This window comes from Mustela nigripes, chromosome 2, assembly GCF_022355385.1.
Source record: "Mustela nigripes isolate SB6536 chromosome 2, MUSNIG.SB6536, whole genome shotgun sequence".
Classification (NCBI taxonomy): Eukaryota; Metazoa; Chordata; class Mammalia; order Carnivora; family Mustelidae; genus Mustela; species Mustela nigripes.
The window spans coordinates 121,786,988-121,812,621 of record NC_081558.1 but is presented as its reverse complement, the minus strand read 5'-3'; the positions used below and the strand labels follow the sequence as shown (position 1 = coordinate 121,812,621).

The 25,634-nt window shown below is 36.2% G+C and overlaps 1 pseudogene; it reads right to left on the bottom strand.

Moving 5' to 3' along the window:
* Positions 1-23,026: 23,026 nt before the first annotated feature.
* On the bottom strand, positions 23,027-24,266 carry LOC132010518 (large ribosomal subunit protein uL29-like; annotated as a pseudogene).
* Between the last annotated feature and the right edge of the window lie 1,368 nt (positions 24,267-25,634).

Here is a 25,634-nt window from a genome sequence, read left to right as displayed (position 1 = left end):
GAAAGGGTCATGTCTCATTTATTAATGTATTGGAGTCTTTGTCCCTTTAGTCTTTTTTGATCTGAAGAAAAATAACTTCATTTTTTTCTACTAGCCCCAAATACTCCAAGGCATTGAACTCTTAGCCTCTCTATGCCCAGCAGCTGCTTCTTAAAGGACTAAACTCTTCTTAGATTGGTTTGTACAAGTAAAACAATTTGAAGTACATCCATAAGTTTTATGAGATCAATAGTCTGGTCTACACAGGAGATGGCAGAATGGTACTAAGAGCTGTCCAAGCCACAACTTTCTTTCAAATGGCTGAACAATCTTTGTATGCATCAGCAAGATTGAATTAAACAATATCTGCAGCTTTTGTGAATTACACTGTTGTGTAGACAAATGGCAATTATTTAGCTTAATCTAAGTCAAGTTGGAACAGTCTACAGTCATGAATGTAGAAATAGCTCAATATGTAAAAACAAAACAAAACAAACAAAAAAACCCCATCATTATGAAAATATGTTTTCACATTTATATCCAGTGACATTTTAAAAAAAATTTTTTAAGATTTTTTTTATTTATTTGACAGAGAGAGAGGTCACAAGTAGGCAGAGAGGCAGGCAAAGAGAGAGGAGGAACAGGCTCCCCGCTGAGCAGAGAGCCCAATGTGGGACTCTATCCCAGGATCCCACTGAGCCACCCAGGTGCCCCCTATCCAGTGACATTTTTAAAGGAACAGAGAGATTAAAAGGAGGAATCTAGAGAAAAAGAGCCTAAATGAGAGAAAATATTGTTTGAATATCAATTAACTTCCTATTAATAAAGGCAAAGCTAGGCTGGTTTGAGGGAACACAGCTTGCTACTGTCATTGGATCATATTGACTTGATCAGTAGTCAGAGGTGATGAGCTGGGTTTCCACATATGCTATATCATTTCTAGCCAAAAATATATTGCCCTCATAAACAAGCAAAACTAAATTCTCTTGTTTAGCAATGTGGCCTGTGGTGTTAAAATTATAAAACAAAACAAAGACGTGATTACCATAGAAGCTGGATTAGTGGTTCCTTCTCAGAGGGAGACAGTTATAATTGAGGAGTGCACAGAGGGCTTTAGGGGCACTAACAACATTCTCTTTCTGGAACTGAAAGGTGCTACACAAGTGTTTGCATTTACAATAATTCATGAAACTATATATTTATGTTTGATGTCCTTTTTAGTATATAGTATATTTTACAATTAAAAAAAATGTTTAAATGAAAGAGCTACTCAAGGGGCAATAATTTATACATCTGATTTGTTCACCATGGTTCTAATTTAGACCAGAAACCAAACCAGAATTTCCAACAGGAATTTCCTCATTAAAAATAATATATAAAAAGATATATTATATATTTATATTAATGTATATATGCATACATACACATTTTTGGACATTGTTCTATTTCTTCAGTTAGGATGTACTGGAAGCAACATTTCTGGCATCTGGTGAAATCTAGAGGATCCTACCTTCAGCTAATATTTCAGACTAAATCTTTTCATTTGAGTACCATTAGAATCAAAATCTTTTTTCAGCTTTATATTTTTTATATTGGGACTTATATTTCCTAACCATCTTCTCTAGTTTGTCTTTATACGTTCTCTAACCAAATTACAAAGGCCAGCTGTTGTTCTATCACTAAACATGGGATAATGTGACTTCTAGAAGTCTTCCCAAGCACTCCCCAGTCTGGGCTAAAATAGAACATAAACTAAAGCTCAAATAGCATAAGTGACTTATACATGACTACAAAACTAGAAATATGTTTTTTGAGGCCAAAAGTAGGACGGATATCATATCATAACTTCAAATAAATCTTATTTGAATAGTCACATAATTCATTTAATTCTAGGCTTTGACCTTTTCTAAGAATCAATATCCATATTAGTTCGATAGTATAAGAACTGTTAACATTCTTAAACTTGAACCCAGACACTATCAGGGAAATCTTATCCCACCAATATCATACCAATAAGAAATTTAAAAAGATGAAAGTAGGAGAGAGAGAGAGAAAAATACTGTGTTCTAAAGAATGCTGTATTTGTAATTGTAGTGGGAGGCTACTAAAATGAAAGAGAAGATGTGTTGTATTAGCATAGGGCTGGACTAAGCTTAGTGACACAAGTTACCACTTAGTTACTACTCACCGCCTTAACAACATCTCCTAAGCATCTGACTCTGTCCCTGTTTCCAAGTTGCCTCCAAGCTTCCCACAGCCTCCTGACTCTAACCTTCCCACATCCTATCCTTCTCATGGAGTCAGCTTCTCTCTGTTTTCCCCAATTCTTTGCTCAGGACTTTTTTTTTTTTTTTTTAATTCTTTAACTCTCAACACTTTTTCATTTAAAGCTACTTCTGGACTAAAAAATAAGACCTGTCTGGAGCCTGGATTCAATTCACCCAAGGAAAATGGGAAAAATGTGGGGATTTTAGGGTAGGGAGTGTGCCCAGGAGAGGAGTGGATGGTTACCCACCCAGTCTCATTATGGAGGTGCTACCCACTCTGTGGGTGTGGATTGACCAAGGAGTTGAATCCTGGCACAATACAGCCTAGAGTTCTTGAACCCCACGCACCGAGAACGTAGCCACACAAATCCCAGATAAATTTAATATTTTTAAAGTCCTTAGAGAAAAATCCTTTTCTCCCAAAATGAGACCATGGTAAACTGTTATAAACAGTTTGCTTGGAAGATAAAATATTTGACTGAACCATCAGTAGAGACAAATTACAGAAAAGGGCTCCAGATTATAGGGATTTAAGCTATTTATATTCTGAACAAAATCTAACATATATGAGAACTCTAAAACGTATTTTTTTTAAACTACCTTTCAGAAGTGATATTGTGATAAACAGCTGATTCTTTGAAAGTGATTAACAAGGAGTCCTAAAAGAAATAATTGATTTTCTGCCATCACAGAATGCTACTGCAAGTAGGCTCCATATTTTATCAATTGAAACATTTTAATACTATTGTTACAAGCCTTAAAAGACTTCAAGGAAACTGAAGTGCCAGTTGCTTCAGTGCTGGCAATAAACTTTGTTTATGCATGGATATGTTAATTGATTGTTAGGGATTGGTTAGTTTGTTCCAGGAAGTAGGATGCATTTGCTTTTCTTCTCATGGCTGAATGAGAAGCTTCATAAAACACACACTCAACAGATTAAAGTTCCTAATAGGTTTTCAGTAAAATGCTCCCTGGTAAGACCTGAAATCAACGAACAGCTCTGCTATACACTTGAGCTGAGTGATGCTGGGAAGTTGCTTAACTTCTCTGACTCTCTGAACCTCTTATGATGAAAATAATAATATGAGTTGGAGACAAAATAACATGTGTGGGGAAAAACTCATGTGAAAGGATTTTGCAACTATTAGGGCAAAATTTTTGTAAGGAGCTGAAAATATAAGCCATTATTTTGATACTATATGAAACCCTTGTTTTCTCCCCATGAATTTCTCTTATATTATTAAATATGCTATTATCCTGGTCAGGTTCAAGAAAGAATTATCAGTATGGTTTGTCATCAAATGGCCTGTGTCAATTACATCAGAGTTACACATATTTAAATTCCTTGGATATAGTTGGGAATCTCTATTTGTGATTAGTAGGAATAAAGCTTTGCCCAATTAGATATGTTAAACTTAAATATAAGGCAAAGAATAAACAGGTATAAGCAAATGCCTTTTCTGGCAACAAACCAGAATAAATAAATTTAAGATGATTTTGGCATACAAATATTAGATGAAATGTGCAAACACTTAAAAATTAATATGAAAGCAAATGTCTTTGAAATCTGTTTGAATCAAATAAAAATACAATATTACACATTGATTTTACAAATTTAAACATGCTTTGATTGCTATGGGCTGAATGGTATGAGTAAGTGATTGATATATATCAATTTTCCAAGCTTTCTCCTTTTCTTTTTTCCTCTGCCTGCTGTCTACTCCTAAAGTTTTTCTAAAAATTTTCTAAAGTCTTTTATTTCACTAAGGGAAATAACAAAACAACAATATCACATTCTGAGAATTAAAGGGTCATCTACTTGCTTTATTAGAACAGAGGCTTGTGCTCAAAATGTGATGCTTCTCTAGAACACTAAAATTACTAAAATCCATATTGTCCTTGAAGAGGAAAATAAAATATAGCACTTGCAAATAGGTTGAAAACCAACAATTTCTGTGTTAGTTGCTCTAGGGATATGGTAGGAAATTGACTTTTGTAATGAATTGTTATTCATGTCTTCAAATGTGGGATTCCTTGTTGTGCCTCCTGGGGTTAAGACATGGATGTCACTCTCTCCTTTCAAAACCTCACACTTCTTAAAATTGTGATGGATTTTTGAACTCAACATTTAAAACATACAGTTACGTCTGGCACATATTCTTATTGATTGGGGGATATTAAAATATACCGGACACACAAATATTTAAATCCATTAATTCGTTCACTGATCCAAGAAACATTTACTGCTGCCCATAAACCATCAGACACTGAGCTAGGCACTGTAAAGTCTAGATAAGATGGTACTTTCAATGTAGTCACAATCCAGGATGCTGTGTACAATTGTGTAAGCAACTATTAGAATGAAATATGATATGGATAACAATTGAGAAGGGTACAGAGAAGAAAAGAATTGCTTAATGTCCCACAGGCATACAAAGTAAAAACAATTATCATAAAAGACATATACATGCCAAAACGTTCATTTAAAGGCCCATCACAAATATGTGGAAATTAAACAACATATTCTTGAACAACCAATGAATTAAAAAAAAATCAAAAGAGAAATTAGAAAATATCTTGAGACAAGTAAAAATGAAAATACAATGCACTAAAACTTAAGGAACCCAGCAAAAGTGGCATTGAGTGAGAAGTTTATAGCAGTAGGCACCTGCATAAAAAGAGATGAAAGATCTCAAATAAAGAATCTAACTTTATACCTCAAGAAACTAGAAAAATAAAAACAAAATAAGACCCTGTTAGCAAAAGGAAGGAGATAATAAAGATTAGAGCATAAGGGTGCCTGGGTGGCTCAGTGGGTTAAAGCCTCTGCTTTCGGCTCAAGTCATGATCCTGGGATCCTGGGATCAAGCCCGCAGAGAGCCTGCTTCCTCCTCTCCTTCCCTACCTGCCTCTCTTTCCTGCTTGTGATCTCTGTCTGTCAAATGAATAAATAAAATCTTTAAAAAAAAAAAAAGGTTAGAGCATAAATAAATGAAATAGAGAATAGGAAACAATATGATAAATCAATAAAACTGAGTTGATTTTTTTCAAAAAGATAAATAAAATTGACAAATATACTTACTAAGGGAAAATAAAAGATTCAAAGTCAAAAATAAAAGAGAAGACATTACAACTGATGCATCGAAAATAAAAAGGATCCTAAGAGACCATTATAAACAAGTATACACCAGCAAGTTAGATAATCTAGAAGAAATGAATAAATTCCCCAGAATATACAACATACCAAGACTGAATCATAAAGAAATAAAAAGTCTGAATAGATCTATAACAGTTTGAAGACTGAATCAGTAATCAAAACATCTCAAGAAAAAAAAATTCTAGGACCTGATTGCTACACTAGTTAATTCTTCCAAACATTCAAAGAAAGATTAATGCCAATCCATGTCAAATTTTCCAAAACATTAAGAGGAGGAAACACTTTCAAAGTCATATTTTATAAGGCCAGAATTATCCTAATAGCAAAGGCAGATAGGAACACTACAAGAAAAGAAAACTATTGGCCAATATCCTTGATGAGTATAAATGCAGAAACCCTCAACAAAATATTAGCAAATTGATTTCAACAGTATGTTAAATCAATTACACCTGATGACAAAGTGGGATTTATCCATGGGATTCAAGGATGGTTCAACATATGCAAATCAATTAATGAATTAGTGTCAAAATTCAACATCCAGTCATAATAAAAACTCTCGAAAGATTAGAAATTGAAGGAAAGTATCTCAATATAACAAAGGCATTACACAAAAAGCCCACAGTTAACACCCTACTTAATGGAGAACAACTATAATCTTTTCCTCTAAGATAGGAATAAGGCAAGGATACTCCTTCTTACCACTTTTATACAGCATAGTACTGGAAACTCTAGCGAGAGCATTAGGCAAGAAAAATAAATAAATAAATAAAAATAATCTAAATCAAAAAGGAAGAAACAAAATTATCTTTGTTTGCATATGACATGATCTTTTATAAAGAATATCCTGAAGATTCTATTAAAGAAATGTTAAAACTAAAAAATAGGGACGCCTGGGTGGCGTCCTGGGTGGTTAAGCAGCTGCCTTCGGCTCAGGTCATGATCCCAACGTCCTGGGATCGAGTCCCACATCGGGCTCCTTGTTCAGCAGGGAGCCTGCTTCTCCCTCTGCCTCTGCCTGCCATTCTGTCTGCCTGTGCTCGCTCTCTCCCTCCCTCCCCGATAAATAAATAAAATCTTTAAAAAAAAAAAACTAAAAAATAAATTGAGTAAAGTTACAGGATACAAAATCAGTTGCATTTCTATTATACTAATGATGAACTACCTGAAATGGATATTAGGGAAACAATCCCATTTCCAATAACGCCAAAGAGAATAAAATACTAGAGAGGAAGCTTAACTAAGGAAGCGAAAGACTCGTACACTGAAAATGATAGAACACAGACAAAACCAATTAAGCAAGACGCAAACAAAGGGGAAGATGCTGTATGTTCATGAATTGGAAAATTTAATATAGTATTTGTCTCATATCTTGGTTTCTCTTCTAAGGACTAAAGTGCAGAAGGAATGGGAACACTTCCAATCATATTTTCTGCTTTGAGTTAAATAGAAAAGACAGAGATTGGTAGGATGCATAAAAACACACAATCCAACTACATGCTGCCTACAAGAGACTCTCTTTAGATCTAAAGACGCAAATAGATTGAAAATGGAAAGGAGAAAAAAGATACTCTATGCAAATGGTTAGGAAAAGAGAGCAGAGGTGGCTCTGCTAATATCCGGCAAAATAGCCTTTAAATCAAAAGCATTTTTGAGAGACAAAGAAGGACATTATATATTAAATAAAGTCATATATTTTAATAAGCAAAAGGTTCAGAACAGCCAGAAGTTAAAACAATCATAAACATGACAGACCATCAAATCTATGAAGCAAAAACTGGCAGAACTGAAAGAAGAAACAGACAATTCTACAAAAATAGTTGGAGACTTCAATCCCATGCTCTCAATAATGGATAGAACAACCAAACAGAAGATAAAACAATGCAAGAAACCAACAGATCTAGCCCACATATGGAACACTCTTCTCAACAAGAACATGTACATTCTTCTTTCCAAGAAAGACCATATGTTAGGCCACAGATTAAGTCAATAGATTTTTAAAGGATAATATATATCACACAAAATATCTTCTCCAACCACAATAGGATGAAGTTAGAAAGAAAGGATCAAACCATAAAACACACAGAGGAGACTTACATGCATATTGCTTAGTGAAGAATGTAATCTGAAGAGGCTATTGTGTGATGCCAAATATATAACATCCTAAAAAGGCAAAACTAAGCAGTAAAAAAATCAGTAGTTCCCAGGGGTTCAAAGAGAGAGATTAGTGGTTGGAACATGGGATTTTTCTGGCAGACAAACTATTTTGCATGATACTCTAATGAATGGACACTTGACATTATTCATTTGTAAAAGCTCTTAGAAAATACAACACCCCAAAACAAACAAATAAATAAATAAATAAGAAATAAATTTTAAAAATGAAAATACAACACAAAGAATGAATTCTAATGTAAACTAAGGACTTTAGTTAATAATAATGTATCAATGGGCGCCTGGGTGGCTCAGTGGGTTAAGCCGCTGCCTTCGGCTCAGGTCACGATCTCGGGGTCCTGGGATCGAGTCCCGCATCGGGCTCTCTGCTCAGCAGGGAGCCTGCTTCTCTCTCTCTCTCTGCCTGCCTCTCTGTCTACTTGTGATCTCTCTGTCAAATAAATAAATAAATAAATCTTAACTAATAATAATAATAATAATAATGTATCAATTTTTATTCATTACTTGTAACAAGTGTACCAAACTAATGAAGATATTTATAATGAGGAACATTGAGAGGGGCAGAGGTATTCTGAAAAAGTCTCTGTATCTTCTGGGATATTTTTCTGTAAACCTAAAACCTGTTAGGATAATTAGGACATAACCTATTTATATCTACAATCCCTTTATAATCTAGGTGTGTACAGGATATAATAAGAATGGAGAGAGAAGGGTATTTAAGGCAGCCTGTTGGACAGGAAAGTCCTCAGAATGAGAAGACTGAGTTGAGACTTGAAGGAATCTCGGGAATTATCCGTTGAGCTCAAAACACCAAGAGAGTTGAGAGACCCAGTCAGTGATGATATAATGAGTCACTGTTAGATCCAAAGAGCTTATTACTTGCATTGGCAGTAAAAGGAAGAATGGCTGAAAGCGCCAACTCCCTGAGTCTGTGCTATACACCCAAAAAGGATGACCTGAAAACAAAAGAAGCTGTGGGCTGGAATGGGAGTTGTGGGATACCCCATTGCCAAGGTTCTACTCCCAGATTCCTGCTAAATGGTGTTATGGTCTGCAGCTGAAGTCTGAAGGAGACACAACAGAAAGCCTCATACCTCATCAGTAGGTGGAAGGTGATGAAAATAGGGAGGTGAGTGAGAGATGACCTCACAGAAACTCCTCACAAACCTCCCACCCTCTCACATCCTGGAAAGATCACAAGGCATTCTTCTAAGCTTCAGATAAGCTGTGGCTCAAGCCTTTGCCAGCACAACCTATGTAGGTGTGTGCAAGGCTGCCAGAGCACCATGGCAGAGCCATTCTTCTCCATGGCTGAGGGAAACTAAGAAGACATCTAAGAAAATAGAACAATATGCAGAAAGGCAAAGGGGTAAGACATCTAGCTAAAATATGGCAGGGATGTGGGAGAAGCATGAGATAGAAGACTTGAAAAGTAGGCACAGGTTAACCTTGCACAGCCTTATAAGTCATAATGAGTTTTCCATTTGAACAAGTTTCATGAGATAGTGCATTACATTGAGAGTTTAGAAAGGACCCTCTGACAGTGCTGTAAAGGAAAACTTGAAATAAGGAAGAATTGAATAAATCTGGATTGGAGGTGAAGTTGGGGCTGGGTTGGAGTAGGCATATCTTGGGAACCAGGGAGAGAAATCCATCATCCAATTGGTGTACTCTCCATTAATGGCTGGGAAGAAACACTCAACAATCCATAGCACGTGGTCACCTTTAAGTACAGATAGAAAGCAAAGAGCTCAATGTTACATGCCCCTATTCCTTTTCGTGTTGTGAATTTTGACCTTTTAGGGTTGTTGTTGTTTTTTTCCACCTTGTGTTAATTAAATGGAACTCTATCACTTGGTCTTGAAAATTAAAAGTCCAAATAACTGATGAAGACACTCTCAGCAAGAAGGGGAAACTGTGGGATGCCTGGGTGTCTCAGTTGGTTGAACAGCTGCCTTTGGCTCAGGTCATGATCCCAGCGTCCTGGGATCGAGTCCCACATCGGGCTCCTTGCTCGGCAGGGAGTCTGCTTCTCCCTTTGCCTCTGCCTGCCATTTTGTCTGCCTGTGTTCATGCGCGCTCTCTCTCTCTAACAAATAAATAAAAAAATCTTAAAAAAAAAAAAAAAAAAAGAAGGGGAAACTGGGAAACTGTTGTGTATTCCCATGACCTACATAAAACACGGTACTATCATGTGTTCATAAAAGTGTTCATGAAGGGGCACCTCGGTGGCTTGGTTGGTTAAACATCTGCCTTGGATTCAGGTCATGATCTCAGGATCCTGGGGTTGCCCCCTCATGTCTCCCAGCTCAACAGGAAGTCTGCTACTCCCTCTTCCTCTCCCTCTGACCCTCCCACTACCCCCCCACCCCACTCATGCTCTCTATCAAATAAACAAATAAAATCTTTTTTTTAAAGTGTGCATGGAAATGTGATTTCTAACAGAGGAGTCTAGCAAACACCAAGCTAGGTTTCCCTGCCTGCCCCCAGGCCTTTGCCTCCTTCTCACCTGACTACTTGATTTGAAATTATAATCTTTCCATGCCCTCTCAACCCTGCAACATTCTCTATCTCTCTGCAATTCTTCTCCATGATAATTATCACCATATAACATATATTTTATTTATTTTATTTTAGGCTTCTTTCTTTTTTTTTTAAGATTTTATTTATTTATTTGACAGACAGAGATCACAAGCAGGAAAGAGAGGCAGGCAGAGAGAGAGGAAGGGAAGCAGGCTCCCTGCTGAGCAGAGAGCCCGATGCAGGGCTCGATCCCAGGACCCTGGAATCATGACCTGAGCTGAAGGCAGAGGCCTTAACCCACTGAGCCACCCAGACACCCCAAGGTTTATTTCTGCTAAAATATATTCCCAGTGTGTCTAGAAAAGTCACATCGCTATTTAATTTTTTTTTTCAAAAAACAGTATATACTGTGTGATTCCATTTATGTAAAGTTTCAAAACAGGAAAAACTATTCCATGGTGATAAATGTCAAAATAGTGATTGCCTTTTGGGGAGAGAGTTAATGACAGGTAAATTTCATGAGAGGTGCTAATAATATTCTCTTTCTTGATTCAAGCAGTGGTCACACAAATGTGTGCTGTACTCATGATTTCTACACCCATGATGTATAACAGAGTTCTGTATCTGTTATACTTCATCTAAAAGTTCATCAAAAGAAGAGGAGAAGAAGGCAGTTCTGCCTAGCTGCTGTGCATTCTTCCTGCTTTTTTTAGGTTTGTTGCCTTTACGTCATGACCATTCAAGGTGACTGTTCTCCCTTCATTCTGTTCTCCTGCATTCCTTCCAGGGAAAGGACTGAAAGGGAAGGAGTGCAGGAGTTTCTCTTGTGAACTTTTGTTTTCCATTATGAAAGGAAGCCCTCAATGGGTCTGTTGCCTACACATCACTGTTACACATTAGTCCTGCCATCAGTATTTACCTTCCAATGTCTATACTGGAGAGATATTAAAAATGGATTTCAGGGGCCAATTTGTATTATCTCTACAGATTCAGGAGAAATTTGAGAAAAATGTAAATACTAGTAATTGTGAGTATTTATATTTGTATTTGTAAGGTGAAAGAAAGATATCAGGACCCAAAGGACTTAAACTACAAATCATTAACTAATTCCACAGTTAGTACAGATGTATACCCAAAGCTACACATGCCCTTTACTTCCAGCTGTTGCTTGGATCTGAATCTTCATCAGTTGTATGATGAAAACAACTGGACCAGGTATGAGCTCCATGCTTTATGTACAAGGCTTAGAGCAAAGACAGGCATGTGTGACCCTCACTACTCTTTCCTCTGGACATACCCAGGCTCTTGCATTTCTCATGTTCTCTCAGGTCAACCCTATCACATGTCACAAATGCCAGTGAAAGAAATCAAAGAACACAGTGTAAGAAAGATTTAAGAGAGGGCCCAAAGAGGGTTGTAAGAGAATGATCAAATGAATCCACTTAATTTGTTTCTATATTTGAGAAATTTATCAGTTTCCTACCCAACTTGTTTCAGAAAATATTCAAGGTAGATTCAATTTTACTTGTGATATGAATATATCTCTTACAGAAAATTAAGCCCCAAGCCATTGGCCTAAGAAAATGTGATTGAAGCTTCCATTTCCTATTTATATCTCGTCTAAATTACCCTTCCTGAGAACTAAAGTTCCCCTTAAAGATTAAATCTTGTAACCCACACTCCCAAACATATTTTCTTCTTTGAGCTAAACCAATGTCTTTGTAAGTCTATGGTCTTCTCTGGCTGTTGTTTTTGTCTCTTAAGGATTATTCCTGAAAATGGTCTGCATCTTTATGAGAATTATTTCCAGTTTTTCCTTCCAGCCCCAAAATCATTCATAAATGCTGTTTGATATTACTCAGAAGTCAGTGAAATATTTCAAATGACCTTTAGTTTATATACTAAGTCTAGCAATCACACGTAGACTATTACCAATCCTCAAAATGTTATTTGTTCTATTATCCAACTACACTGGAACCTTATTTATACTTAACATTAATTAATTACTATGTGTTGGACACTATGCCAAGTACTTTGACAGACATTAATCCATTTGACCCTCCCATAACCCTATTTAGTAAATGCTAGTACCATTCTCATTTTATAGATTAGAAAACACATAGGTTAAGTAACTACCTCCAGTTAATTTATCCACTAATCGAGGGGATTAGAATACATGCAGCCTGACTCCAAAGAGATATTTTTCCCCTCTACTCTATCTTTGCCCCCAAAAGTGGTAACATTTCAATCCAGATAAAACAATATACAATGTCTGGCACTTCATTCCATGAAATTTAAAGCTTCAAGCCCTATCTGGTGTTCAAGCTAGTGAAATCACCTGATGTATATTTTTTAATTATCTAACTGTACATAAATGACCACTACACTCCTAGCTTTCTTCTTTTGAATCCTACTCTGAGGGTCACTAGCTAGAGTCTGGACTTCTCAATCAGCAGCTATAACTGTAATACTCTTCCACAATCTCCAAAATTGTATGACTTCAGCTCCAAGACTCTGTTATCAATCTTATGTTTTCCAGAATCAATCACATAAGAATATGTTAGCACCACACCCACAAACTTTCAAAAACCCAATCAGTTCCAGAATGAAAGTAATGACTTGTAACAGCTATTAATCTACACAGTATTTCTCTTTATAATAGTATTTCCCATTCAAAAGTTGAGTAACAGATTCCAATACATTTCTTAATTTCTAGGCCAGATATTATCGAACAATTTTTCAATATCAATACACGCAAAAGATAGTATCTACTGCCATTGGTAAGGTGGCCTGTTACAATTATGATTTGAGGGTATGGAAATGAGCAAAGTGTAAACAAAGGAAAATACTCCTTAGGATATGTAACAACATATAAAGGGTTGGGGAAAAATTTTTTAAATATTAAAAAAAAGAATGTACCCTACTTGAAAGTTATGTTCCCTTTCAATCTGAGAATCATCATTCTTTTTTTTTTTCCCTTAAGATTTATTTATTTACTTTAGAGAGAGAGAGTGAATGGGAGCGGGGGTAAGGGCAGAGGGAGAGGATGAGAAGCAGGGTCCCTGCTGAGCACAGAACCTGACATGGGGATCCATCCCAGGTCCCTGAGATCATGACCTGAGCCAAAATCAAGAGTCAGCTGCTTATCTGACTGAGCATCTCAGGCAGCACAAGGATCAACATTCTGAATACGAAATCAGAGAATTAGTGATTAAGTGAATTAGGGGAGCAGACATATCACTAACCAGGGGCGAGGAAAGCTCCACGGTCTGAATTCCACCTGGTGTGGGCCATTTGGTGCCATTTCTTCAGAAACTATCACAAGTAAACTTCCTAACACTTAGAAGATCTATCTCTAAAGGAGATAAATTTTAAAATTAAAATTTCCATAGCCTTGGGTTAAAAACAACAACTCTACTTAAGAAGACATTCTTCTCTCTCAGTGAACAATTCTGTAACATTTCTCTTGAATCAGAAAAATTGGAAGGTTTTTTGGTTCTGTTTTTTTGTTCTGTTTTATTTTTTGGTGGGCAGCAAAGTCAGGTTTATTGAGGAATAGCAAAGTGATAGTACAAAGCTCTGGAGGGGGGAGGGACCTGGGACCATTGCTCCAAATTGGAAATTTTTAAAAAGTAGACTCCCCAGTCCTCGGCTCTTTCATCATGTCCCCTTCCACAAGTTTTTTATATATAGGGACTTCCTGGATATGATGAAATCAACTGGCTTTCAGGAAGTTAAAATAAAAACTCACAGATCAGATCAGAGATAACTAACGCCCTCTTAAGGAAGCAGACTGGCCCTAGGACTAGCAACACTTGAGTCTAAAATATATCTTATGTCCATTAGAAGATGATGTGGACATAAACGTTGCATAAAGAACAAAATACCCAACACCAATGCAAACAATGTCTAGGACAGTCATATTGGGCACATCCAACAGTTGTTCTATTAAGTGAATGGCAATAAAACAAAACAAAATGTAGTACAGAAGGGAAGCAGACCTTGAGTCCTTCAAACCTAGATTCAAATTCTGACTTAGCAACTGCTACCCCTGACACTTTGTGTAGACTGTTCTCGGGCATTCAGTTTTTCACCTCTAAAATAATACCTACTTTATAGGGTTTTGTGAAATAAAATAATGAAATAAGCCATGAAAAATGCTTATATAATCCCTCACACAGAGTACACATTCAATAAATGTAATGAGTATATTTAGGCTGAATTCAAAGATGCCTCCTAAATTCCTTCTTCTTATCTATGCATCCTGTCTAATCACTTCCTTTTGCCTATGGCAAGAACCATTGAATATGATGGGGTATCACTTCCATGTTTAAGATCCCTAATCAGGGGCACCTGGGTGGCTCAGTGGGTTAAAGCCTCTGCCTTCAGCTCAGGTCATGATCCCAGGGTCTTGGGATCGAGTCCCACATCAGGCTTTCTGCTCAGCAGAGAGCCTGCTTCCTCCCCTCTCTCTTTGTCTCTGTCTGCCTCTCTGCCTACTTGTGATCTCTGTCTGTCAAATAAATAAATAAAATCTTAAAAAAAAATCCCTAATCAGTTGTCTATAATTTAAGAAAAAAATAATCAAAAGGAATATTACCCTCAGTGAGTTAGGCATAATCAGGTGACACCTTTAGAATTAGAAGGACTCCCCCTAGCTTCAAAAACTAGGTGAACTGCCATTTTGTGAGAGGATGCTATGGATAAGCAAGCAGCTGAGTAGGAGCTTGAGGTACTAAAAGTGGTCCTAGGTGAAAACTACCAAGAAAATGGGACCTACAAGATATGCATGGAAATAAATCCTTCCAATAGCCAGTGAGATTGGAAGAGGACCTTGAACCTCAGGTGAGGCTGTAGCCCTTGCTGAGATCTTAGTTTCATTGTGGTGAGATCTTGACCACACAACCCAGGTAAGAAGATTCCTGAGCTTTGGAAACAAATAATAAATTAGCGTGGCTTTAAGCCACAAACTTTGTGGCAATTTGTTATATGACTACAGAAGATTAATATACATAGTACCTGTTATTTTGATAGTGTTACTATTACTTTCTGAGTCTAGGATCACTTCAATGCTCTGATAATGTTGGGATCCCATATGGTTTGTTTATAAGCAGAGAGTACTGGTCAAGTGAACAGTTACAGAATATATTTCCTATTTATACTTCAAATTAATTTATTGGTAACACCTAAGAAAGCACAGCTACTTAGAGTAAGGAATAAATAAACTAACAGTCACTCTATTTTTCTGACTTTTTCCATCCCAGTCAGTGATCTCATTCATATACTGGTTAGAGTCTGAGGGCCACCAAAGAGAATTAGTTTTTATCTATGTGGTTGACAACACTTTGTGCTCAACAATATCCCTCTTGCTATGGTAAAGGGTCATAAGACTTTCTACCCAATAAAATGTGATTGAAATTGACTTTAATGATTACTAGACTGAGACAATGACAAGTCTATGAGCAATCTCCATTCTTTATCTTCTCTGAGGAGACCATGATATAAATACAAGATGGTGAATCCACCATTGGCCTAGGTCCTTGAGTAACTACATGAAACAATACCCCACATTAATTCTCATCAAACATGTAGCATGAGCGAGAAACAAATGTATCACTTAAGCATCTAATATACTTAGCACAGCAAACAAAGACTATACCGACTGAGAGGTTACATAAGTAGAAATGAATTGCACGGAGCCACTCATTTCAAATTCTCTTTCTTTCTCTGCCCTCTGTACATCTTTCTTCTCTTCCTTATCTAAGGTGAACAGTTTCATGCCATTGAGACTGATGGGACTTCTCACTCCCTTCTCAGTAGTAGGTAAAGTAAACCATACAACAGGCTAAGTTTGATCCTTTAGAGTCACAGGTCTTCCCCGATAGCATGATTAAAGCCATAGCATACAAGAAAAGGTGTCCATTTGGCTGTCATATTTCACATGTAAAACTAGGATAGGCAGTATCAACTATATCAGCAACTGCTGATTGGAAGAGATTAGAAGACTCCAGAATCCTGGCTATATTTTCTTTAGAAATGACAGCCAGAAGCCATCCTTATCTTGTTCATGATTTTTAAAGGCAGTCTTTTAAATGCTTCATTAAGTGTGACATGAGCTATTGGTCAAAGTAGATATTGTTTATGATTTTAAGTAAGCATTTTTCTTTCTGAGTTTTCTTAAAGATATTCTCAGCAAATAACATATTTGGACTCAATTGGGATGATCATAAGACTTCTCTTCCTTGACAGTTTGAAGCGATGAATTATATTAATAGATTTCCTAAGCTTGAATCATCCATACTTTACCGGAATAAACTGTACTTGGTCATGATAGATTATTTTTTTTTAATGTAGAGGTGAATTTGACATGCCAATATTTTATTTATATATATATATATATATATATATATATATATATATATATATTTCTAAATGACATTGGCCAAGAATTTGCTTTGTTTTCTGTCAAACCCAAAACTATCAAGGTTTTCTAGTTTATAAAATCAACTTGGATAGTTTTCTCCCTTATGTTATGTAACACATTATGTAGTATAAGCATTATATGTCTTTTGGAGTTTTGAATAATTGGCTAACAAACCATCTTACTCCAGTGATAAGCAGGAAATAATTATTTTATAATGTTATCTATTTCCTTATATTATACCAATTATATTTTTTAAATTATTCTGGATTCAAATTTGGCAATTAATACTTTGCCAGGAAACTATTCATTTAATTAAAGTTTTCCAATTTATTAAAACTTTTATCCTTTTTGTGGTCTTTCTTAATTTTAATTTGTTAATTTTTTTTCTCATCTAGAGTTGTTAAATAACTTACCTTAGTAGTTAATCTATCAAATCACAGTTAAAACATGCATACTGTTGTATCTGTGGCAATACAAGAAATGGGTTTTAATGGTATATGAGCTCCATTTCCAAAGCATCCACTGATAACATTTTTAATCCAAACTTTCTACAAAAGAATGCAAGTAATGGCAAAGTGATACCTTAAACTATTCAATTATAATGAGTGAAAATAACTCAATGTGAAAGGAAAATTATTTCTGGGTTGTTTTATAACTTATGGGATACCAAAAATCATGCAAATTATAGTTGAAATATGGAGAGTTCAAGGAACATACTCTGCTTATTGTCAAAGGAATCCTATTCCATGAGAATGAAATGAAATAGAGATAAACACAAACATGACTCTAAATCATGGTGCCCATTTTATATATATCCACTTCAAACAAATATAGAGCATTTAGGAAGACCAATATGTATCATAGTTATAAAGAAAATCAAAATACAATATTTTACAATAATATTATATTTAGGTATAATGCAAAGAGTAAAATGAGAAATAAAGTCTTACTAATTTAATCAAAGTATAATGTAAATGGGTTGGCAACGGACACAGAAAATGGTTTATTTTTCCCAGGAGAGCTATTCATAAGAACAGAGTCCTCTACAATGTCTGGCAATATCACTTATGGAATATTATCTTCTCAATATACTAAGATAGTAATTTGTAATTTGATTAAAAATGAGCTTCTTGATCTCATCACACTCTTTTCCACATCAGAAAGATAGAGACACAGTCTTGTGGGTATTCAATTTATTTTCATGGAACCAAAGTATTACGAAAGCTCATTTAAGCTATCAAAGCGATTTTCTGATATTAGGTGAAAACTTTTAAAATACATTTAACAAGCTAAAAGATACAGAAATACCTCAACAAAGGCTTGGACTGCATACTTTCAACAAATTGAAAGATACTAAAGAATTTCTGGAAAGTTGATACAGTGAACTAGAAATTGTGATCTTTGATGTAGAAGGATCATGCACATAGATATTAAAGTATTCACAGTAATGGAAGAATTTGAAATGGAAAAGAAAAATGTATTTTGTGCACCCAAAGCTCGGACGGATGTTGAACAGGAATTTGGTCAATGATAGCTCTGAGGCAGAATAAATTGGGGCATATATTTCAGAGAAGTGAGAATTTTTATACTAAGAGGAGTAGTAGTTTTGGATTACTAGTGATATAAAGGGTGGATTAGAGAAATGACTGGATGCAGAGTGTCCAAGTCTATTATAATTATTCATGCAAAAAACAAAACAAAACAAACAAACAAACAAACAAAAAGAATCCTTGACTCAATTAAATTCAACAGGTGTTTATTGAGCACGGACCATATACCAAGTATTCTTCTTGATGCCTAGGCTAAAATTGTGAACAAAGTAATATAACTTCCCTTCCTCCTTGTAACTCACAAAAGAGCAATTGAAGACAAAAACAATAGGAAAGAAGACTATGACAGCAAGAGATGTTGCAAAGATTGAATTGACAGAACCCTCTTTGTATTGATGGTCGAGAAAAGGAAGAATTCCAAGAAAATGGCCTTTAACCGAAGTAACAAATAAAATAGAAAAGCCATTGATTGAGAAGGGGTAATTTAATCAGTGTATGTTGAATTCTTCCCAGTGCCAAGAACATTCTGAAAAAGTGACTGGTACAATGATGTTGGCAATCCTGGACAAGTTGGAATTTTGATTCAGACAGGACATCCTTGTGCAATAGTCAACAAAACAACTGAAAAGGTGATTTTGAAATTCAAGAGAGAAATTAGGCCAAGGAAACTCTGATGAGGAAGTAATTTTCAAGTTATCATCATATATGAAATTACCAAGAGAAAGAGAAAAGAATAAGAGACAACATCCAGAAACAGAAACTGTAACACTGACATTTATAAATATATACTGTAAAAGTAAACAAAGACAACTAAGTTAGAATAGAGATGGATATAAAATAATAGGAAAAGAAAAATGCCAGAATATCATCAAAATGATACTGATCTACATAAAAGAGTTTCTAAATGGATGGAGTCGTTAGTCTCAAAATGAGTAGAGGTCAAATAGAAAAAGATCAAAAAGAGAAATGTTTCAGAAGGAAAGCATGAGTTTAAGGCAAAAAAGCCAGAATACAAGAGATTGTTAGTTCAAGATTAGAAATGGGGCAAGTTCATATGGATTACCATTTTCAGAAAACTTGGTAGCAGGATGAATAGTCAGCAGGTTGAGGTAATCTTGGTTCTTTGTAGGAGAATTAAGAGATGTTTGAGTGTGATTATAAACTGAAGGGTAGCAGATTGTGCCAACCCAAAATATGCCTCTTTGGCATAAGGATTATCTGGAACTAACTATTTTGAGAAACTGCTTGCACAAGAGAAGCTCTGAAAATAGTAAAACTTCCCTTTTGTAGAGGAAATTTACATTAGAAATAGGGCCTGTAGAAGGAAGGGAGTTATTATCAAAGATCACTTTTTTTGTTTCTTTGTTTTGGACTGAAAGACTTATCTGCATGGCAGAGCAACCTTTGTTTACCAAACATTTCCTCTTCTCACTTACCCAAAAATTACTTCCCCATATCCTGCCCTCCCTACCCCGCCCACCTACCGACACCACTTCAAGACCCAAACCCACATGCCTTTCTTTAGCTCAGAATGGTGTATAAGCCCCAATTGTTTACCTGCCTTCTGAGTCTCATATACTTGTGGGGCTTTCCTTTGTTACATATGTAATTAATTTTCTTTCTATTGTTAATCTGTTCTTCTTACGGTGTATCTCAGCCAAGAACCCTAGAAAAGTAGAGGGAGAATTATTTTTCCTCTCCTACAGATCTAAAGAGAAGTTAGTGGTTAGACTGAAGATCCAAAAGCAGGTGGTGATAGAATAGTTCTCAAAAAAGACATTATCATTTGGAATCTGGACCAGAGTCAAAGGGATTAGCATTAATACAGTAATGCATTAATACATTCCTTCTGTCAGGCAAGCAGAGAATGCTATATAAATATACTTTGGGTTACAGAGAAAAAAAACCAGAGGGTGTTTACATATGAGAGCTTAGATTTTACTCAATAGAATAGGAGGAAGTTCATATTTCAGGTCTTCAGGTGAAAAAGATGATGAGAAAGGTAATGAAAATTATGGAAATTTTATAAAGTACCTTCTTTATCTTACAATACCTTAGTGAAATTCAAGATCCCAGGAATTTAAACAAAGAAGGAAAAGAAGGGAGGAAATAAAAAAGAAAGGACATGTGTCAAGGGAGATATTGAAGGAAGATCTGAACTTTAGGGAAACAATCTGCCTTTCAATCCATTGAGGAATCGCTTTAGAACATGTAATTAAAATAATAATGATGAAAGAAAGAAAGAGGGGTGAGGGAGTAAGGAAGGGAAAGAGGAAGGGAAGGAGGGAGGAAAAGTAGGAAGGAAGGAAGGGAGGGAAAGGAAAGAAAGAAAGAAAAGGAAAGAAGGAAAGAGAGAAAGGAAACTATTTTCCTGGAAAAAAGTTATATGAAAAGACTGTACCAAAATAAATAAATAAATAAACACATTGATATATATGCTACATTTTCAACCAGACTAGCTGAATTAATATATTCTAGAATTCACTTGCTTTGGTAATCTTCAAATATTATCATCACATATATTTTGAAATTAATAAATTCAGTAATAAAATCAAAAAATATTTACAGGTCAAATGGAACTCTGGTTTTAAACAGCCAAGATTTTTATCTAATAGTGGGATTAGCAGGCATAAAAATGTGGTAAATTTTTTTTATACTGGTTTGTGTGAATGGGTAAATAAAAGTGACGCTGGTTATCCATGTTCATTTATTACCACAATCATTGCTGTTAATGGTAATTGAAAAGATTTATTTGCATTTCAGCAGGTAAGACAAGGTGAGCATTTTATATAGATTACAATTCCTAAAGAGAGTATTTGAATTTGTATCTACTACATTGTTTTTCAAAGAGTGGCAAAATCATGAAGGAAATTTACTGCATGCCTGATTGCAAATGTTAGTTGAAATGCACAAATTTCTTCTTTGAAGTGTTTAATACTTTGCAGAGACAAACAGGGTTTAATTTAATAATGGGATGAAAGACCTGTGAAAGTAAAATATGAATAAACTGAAGTCACTGTAATTAAGAAAAAAAATGAAACAATCCTATGTTCAGAGTAATTCTAAAAAAATTGTCTAAGAAAAGCAGTTTTTGGACTGTGTTGCTTATGATGGTGCTATTTTTCATTTTTCATTTCTCATTTCTCTTCATAAATCAAGACTCTAACTCTGTATTTAGACTTTAACTGATGATCCCAAAAATACAATGTCTATTTCAGCATGAGTGCATAGTCTACTGTGTTTTCTCATGTTTTGCTCCATGATCGTCATTATGTATGAATGAAAGCAAAATGCAGTCAATATTCATGATGCTTCATCTCAATGAAGAATGTGTACTATAAACCTAACAAAATTGTAGCACAGATTTTAAAAAATGACATTTTTAATGATGACACTCAAACATTAAAACTCTTTTTTTAAAGCAATTTCTCTAATGATATTTGATGGTTTGTGGAGTTTTTTCACTGCTTTGTTTCACATCCAAAGTTGCTTTACATTAAAATAATCTGCCATTTGCAAGAACTAGATAAAGTGGACTTCAAATTTAGTTCTCAAATATTTTCAGAAATCTTACAGTTTGCAAGTTTAAAAAATGCTGTGTATAGCAGCCCATGAGCAGCATAAGGGCCATACCAGACTATAAGGATCACTACACAGATTTGAATCCATAGTGTTTCTTGAACTGTGTTCTGATTGCATACATAAGAATCACTGCATTTTCCTTAAAAAAATAAAAAAAAAAATTTAAAAAAACACTGCATTTTCCTGAACTCTCTGAGAGCTATTGAACCTGAATTTCTTAGGAATGGTAGCCAGCAAGCAACAAATTTAATATTTTTCCCAGAAGACTCATCACCCTTAAGTTTGGAAACCACTGCCTCATGTTGTGCCATAGTCACAGGCAATTTTCACAGTTGTTGGGAAGGTAGGACAGTGATAGATATGTAGAAACAGGTTGGGACACTGAGTGAGGATTTCTTTGCTTGAAATGTAGACCATTATAGACTTAACCATCTACATTTAGATGAAAAAGAGATACTGTCCTACCTGTGCTAGGCATAATTTTAAGATAATCCCTTCCAAGATATCCACTACATATAGCCTGCATAAACCCTGGAACTGTGAATATGATGAATTTTACTCCTATTATTAAGGTTCTATTATATGGGACAATTGATTTTAAGAAAGAAGGTTTATCCTAGGTGAAATTTGGTGACTTCTTAAAAGGTACTGGGCTCTTCCAGAAGTCAGAGATTCAACAAGATTCCCCATTGCTGGGTTTGCAAACAAACCATCGGCCATGTGGCAAGGTATGCTGGCAGTCTTCAGGATAGGAGTAAACAGAAGCCCCCAGATGACAGCCCACAAAGAAACAGGACTTTTGTCTTAATAACACAGGGCACCGAATTTAGTTAACAACCTCAGTGAACATGGAAACAAATTTTCTCTCACAATCCCAAAATGAAAATAAAGCAGTCCAAGAATTTGGTTTCAGCTTCGCAAGATCCTGAGTGGAGGATTCAGCCATTTTTCCTTGAATTTCTGACCTACAAAACTGTGGTCTAACAAATGGGTATTATTTTAAGTTGTTGCACTTACCGTGATCTGTTTCACAGCAATAGAATTAAAATATTATTTTAACATTTTAATACACGGATATGTACTCACTTAGCCCAAAAAGTGACTCTGGCCTGTGGTGATAGAGTATAACCCAACCAATGTGAGCTCACTCCTTGATGAGTCACAGAGAGAAACCACACCAGCTGAGTTGTTGCTAGTTTTAACTGTATTTGCAGCAAATAAGATGGGTAGTGGGGTAACTTTCAAAGCTGTGACTCCCCAGGGAAGGGTAAATGGGTCCTTTTTACTTAGGATTAGGATGAATGTTGAGATAGGAAGTCTTTTTTTTTTTTTTTTTCCCTTCAGTTTGTTTGTATTTTCCTGATGCCAGTTCTCAGGCCTTGACCTTGTACTTCAATGGCGAGTATAGCCCCTCCTTCTGCTGTTGTTTCTTGGTCTTCAAGTTTTCCTTGTGCTTATTCAGCCAGCAGCACATGGCATGTGTCTTCTTGGACCACAGATCTTCTTGGTTTAAACTTCTTACCCTTGAAGAGTTTCCTGCAGTGCACTTTCTGAGTCTGGTTGATGATGGCAAGAACACAGGTGATAGACTGGCAAACAAGTTCAATCTTGGAGAGCTTGGAAGCCACACCACCTGCTGCTTTGGTGGTGCGCAGCTGGGACAGCTCCAACTTTGGGTCTTCTAGTTGCTTAAGCAGCTCCTCCTCCTTCTTGACAAAGGTCTGGAGGCTTAATCTTGGCCAGGTCTGCCCAATCTGCCAGCCCTGCAGACTTGTATTAAGAAATAGGTACAAGGTCAAGCATGTGCCTTAAGGAAACATGCTATACATACATTGCATGTTATGTAAGTGAGGCTTGTGCCCCTCCCGGGGCAGAGATTTTAGTATTTTAATGAGATAAAGGTCATTGTCAGTCATTCTAGAAGTCATTCCAGGCCCATGTGTTTAGAGATGGGAGTTGGGGGTTTAGCTCAAACTGGCCTGGGTAGTCTGGGTCACCAGAGTTCTTCTCTGGGCAGTTATTACTGCTTGAAGGATAGTTTCAGTTCCATCACAATATGTTATGCCTGTAAGGTCTCTTGTTAAGAGATAAACTGGAAAGAAAAGTTTAAAGAAAATGTGGGACTAAGGTCATGGGTATAAGCAGGTGAGCAGTAAAGGTCAGGTCTTGGGGCCTTGCTGGTGACAATAGGTGTGATCTGAACACAGCCACTCTTGTCTACAGCCATACCACCCTGAACGCGCCCGATCTCGTCTGAACACAGCCACTCTTATGCACACTTTTACTTCCCTGGACCATGCATATGAGTGAGATTGGGGTTATAAACCAGCAGATATTACATACTGGAGTTAGGTTATAGAATCACCAAAATCTGCTGTGTCTAGGTTAAAAAAAATTTTTTTTTTTATTAAGAAATCCTTGTAGGAAGAGCAGAATCCCCCAAATTTTAAAATTTTCCCCATCAGAAGTGATTTTTAAGGACTCTGAAAAGTTTACATATTATAACCAATATTGTAAGGTAAATTAATATTTTAATCGCTCTTACCAAAGAGGCATAAGAGCTTAATTGGAGTTGATGGTCCAAGATTGGGCACTAAAGCTGCCAGCACCATGCCTCATTCTCAGAACAATCCTTTTCCTCACCAAAGAGAAGCTCATGAGTTCGTCTATTCAGCCAAAATAAATCAATTTTTTTCTCTTAATGTGTCCATAAGCAACATCTACTTTCCATTATTTCTTGTGGTCATACGAGCATTTCATTGACTATTTCCATAAATAGTTCCCACATGCCCATGCCTCCTTTAATGACTTTGTGAGTCTAATAAAGTGATTAGAACTCCTTACCCCTGCTGTGGCCTCTGCTAAACGATCTGAAAATACCCCTCCTGCTGGGGTTGCACCGCCAGCAAAATTCAAATGACCCACCAACAAGTACATCTGTTGTAATTTGACTTTCTTTGCCCTTGTTACATATTTCTACCATTCTATAAGACCTTTAATTTTCCCCCTGGAGGCTCTAAATTCCTTTTTAATTATTTATTTGTAGAGAGTCTCTTCTACAAATAAAATCAGGTTAATTCATCTTCTAGTTTAACTCTTCTGGAGTTTTAACCTGTCACTTGCTCTCTCAAACCTCGCAGAGTCCCTAGCTAGTATGTCTGCAAACATGACAGGATCATCTGGTTTGCTTTACGTAGTCACTGAATGTTCACTTATGGGTCCCAGATATCCTGACTAACATCTATACAGTTGTGCTCTTGCTGAGGAGAAACGTAGCAGTGAATCTCTGCAACACCCAGTCAATAAGATTTTGCTAAACCCAGGAGGTAATTTACAATGGCGAAACATTTAGATGAAAACTGTTGAATGTTTTATCAATCTTCAAGAAATGTTAAAAACAAAACTGGGTTTAGTGGAAACATTTCTCTTTTTTGGACTTTCTGATTTATACGTTATACACTGGCATAAAGGATACTTGGTCCTTTGCTGGTTTTGCCTTTAGCCTTGTCCTCCTATGGTAGCACCAATTCCTCCTTTGGGCGGCAGCCCATCCCCCTCTCCCCCTCTGGTCCGGATCAGACAATTTTGAAACCTCTGATTCTAGGATACACCTGTGTATCCTAGCTAACTGAGGCTGCATTTCATGGACCACAGTGGGAAATTCATTGCCGTCGTGGGCCAATATTGTCTGGGGATTTTCATAAAATTGTTGGGAAAGCTGTCTTTACTCCCCCGGGTTTGTACGTAGGTTGAGAAACCTCTGAAGCCTCTATTGACCAAAATTGCTCTTAACAGAGGAGAATCTGCTCAACAATGATAATAACCTCTGAGAAAGCAGAACTAAGAGAGAGTGGTCATTTCAGTATATTCTCTCCTTTGAAACTCTCCACCTAGCCATGCCTGAAGGTCTACCGCCCCCAGCCTTTTCAATTACTTGAGCCAATCAATTCCCTTTAATAGTTAAGCTCCTCTGGGCTGGG